Raw genomic sequence first — 2,988 nt, forward strand, 5'->3', positions numbered from 1 at the left:
ATGTGCCCCAGCATTGCAGCGACCATGAGCCGCACCTACTACCTAGAGGTATATAGAAAAAACATTTAAAGTTGTGTCTATGTCTGAATCTTTCTGAATCACTCCGAATCAATTTGGAGGTTTCCTATTTGATTCAGAGAGATTAAAGGGTCCTCTGATTCGATTTGGATTCGGAGATTCAGCCACCAAATCGGGCCAAATCTCCGCTGAATCAAATCAGGGACCAAAGCTTCCCACAGCTCTAATATTCAGATGCCCAAGTTCAAATGAATTTCCCAGGACCTTATTTCCATCCCTTTGGGCAGCATCCTAAGTGAACGAAGTTGCTCGTAGGCTCATTTGTGGGAAGAGCTCATTTTATGCAGACATGGGTGAACGCTCACAGGAAGTGAAATCTGATTTCAGCTACTGAAGGGATAGGGACAGCCCAACTGCTAGTGGATGGAGTGTCAGGGCTGCATTTAGCCACCCAGCTCATGGGCCACTGGCTTTGCTATACCTGATCATATCCTAAGACCATCTAAGCACTCTCTTGTCTAATACCACAGTCAATAATCACTGTATCATGGAAAGATAAGATCTGGTCACTACCAGCCCAGCTGGACCCAGCCTATAATACTTATGACTTGTTATGCGTGAAGGGGACAAATTGTTCCTAACCCCTCCAGTGATCAAGCTTTCAAGGATGAGTAGCAGCACAATCTGGACCTTGATATAGCAGGGAAATAGACTCACTGGCTCACTCCTGAGTGCCCGGCTTCATTTCTGAAGACCCCACACCTCCTTTACCTTTTGGCTCATTATTGCATTACCATTCACAAAATAAGGGAGCCCTTTCACATACCAACTATTTACCACCTGTGGTTTCCACAGGCTGCTAAAGCTTACAATTTTTCATTTGAAACGTTTTATTTATTTTTAATGGCTCTTGTTTCAGAATGAAAATAACTGATTTTGATGGATTGTTTTTTTTTTAGGGGGGGGTTTCCCCAGAAAACCAAAAACCCACAAACTTTTGAAGGCAAGTATAAATGAAAACTTTTTTTCTTACCTTTCAGCCATATTTCTCACAGAAACAACATTTCCTGTCCTGCTCTCTTTTGCCAAGACAAAATGGAAGAATGGTTTTGCCATGTTTAAAATATACAGAGCCCAGTATTAATGTCTACAAGATAAGACCAGTGGCATAGCATATAGAAATACCTCATTTTGATCTCACGTACACAGGAACTGTAGTGATCACTGGGTTCAGTAAAGATGTGAATGAGAAGAACTAAACAACAAACTTTAATTGTGGAGCAGTCTGCAGGTGCTGCAGGAGGCAATCAGGAGCTGTGTGACCCAAAAGGGAGCTGGGCTTACAGGATATAAGGCCAGAGCCTGAGCTGGGCCAGAAGTCTGATCCTGGCAGCCAAGATGTGAAGAACACCTGAACAGCAGGGCTACAGCCAGGCTCCTGGCAAACCCCTAAGCTAGGATAAGCAGGCTGGTTGAGACAAGGAGCAGTGGTGGTCTCATCTGGCATAGGAGTGGGGCCAGGGCCCAAAAGATCAGAGCCAAGGCCAAAGAGCAGGGCCACAGCTGAAAGGTCAGGAGAGCAAGGAGGGTCCCTACCCATAGCCTGTAAGGGACGAGAGGCAGAGCCAGGGACTCATAGCCCAGGAGGGATGAGCAGGACCAGGGAACCTGGAGGTCTTGACTGGCTTAAGAGTGAGGGCAGGGCCCAGGAGGGGCCACAACTGGAAAATGCCAGGGCCAGGGAACCTGGAGATCTCAGTTGGCCTAGGAGTGGGGCCAGGATCTAGGGAGAGGGACCGAAGGCTGGGAGGACCATAACTGGAAACCAACAGGGTTGGGGACCTGCAGCCCAGAGTAGAGTGGAGTCAGGGCCAGGGGCCCAGTGCCTCTGGAAACATCAGAAAAGGGTCAGGGACCAAGGGCTGCACCTGGGAAGAGCCAAGATGGGTGAAGTGCCCAGGTGTGGACAGAGACAGATAAAGAGTGGGTGGTAACAGCTATGAGGCCTGGGTGTGGTGTAAGGGGCAGCTGGAACCATATAATAAGCCCTTCAGGTGCTGAGTGATGAGACCTAAGCTCAGGAGTGGATGAGATCTTGCTCAGGGATCTCAAGGATAGCTTCCCTCTTCTAAGTACTTTTTTACATCAAGGCATAGCAAGTGAGCTGAAAGGGGAGACTGCTCAAGGGGCCACAGACATAACAGGAGCAGTGTGACTGCCAGGGGGTGTCACAACCAACCCTGGGGTCCTAGCCAGTTACATGGAGCAGTAGGCTTGCACACCTTTTGTCTCTACCTATCTGCTGCTCCCTAACTGAGGGACTACCCCCTAATTCCCAACTCCCTCTGTCTCCTGTTAGGGAGCATCTCTAAATGGTATCTTCTGTCACTACAGGAACCACACCACCTGCCAGTGAAACAGTCATTTCTGGAGGACAGCCCACCGCTGTTTGACAGTATGCAGTAATGTAAGGAGGAAGAACAGGTGCAAGGAAACTGCAGAGGATGTTAAGACTAATAAAGAGATACAAGTTCAGAATTTGGCAGAATAATGGGTCAAATGCCCCAGCCCAGGTAGAAACTGTCAGGGGGGTCTTTGACGTCCACGAGTGCCCCAGACTGCAGAATTACACTCTTGAAGGTGCATTTTACCCCAGCATCAGTCCCGTGCTCCAGTGCACAACATCAGCCAGCACCACAGACACCACCATTGCCTCCCTCCAACAGAACACATAGTGGGTGGGTTGGGTTTGTGGAGCTGAGTGAAGAGTGACACCTCAGTCGCCTCCCATATCCCACTGGGTTTTTGTACCAAACTGCTCACCAGGCCTGGCTTGTAAGAGCTGGTCATAGCCTAGTACCATCAGACTACAGACTGACTGTGTGGCTGTACATTCAGCTTAACAATGAGATGTGCTGCTGGCTCCCGGATCAGAGCAGCTAGTGTTCACACAATCCCCAGCCTTTGGAG

Source organism: Alligator mississippiensis, chromosome 11 (assembly GCF_030867095.1).
Source record: "Alligator mississippiensis isolate rAllMis1 chromosome 11, rAllMis1, whole genome shotgun sequence".
NCBI lineage: Eukaryota > Metazoa > Chordata > Crocodylia > Alligatoridae > Alligator > Alligator mississippiensis.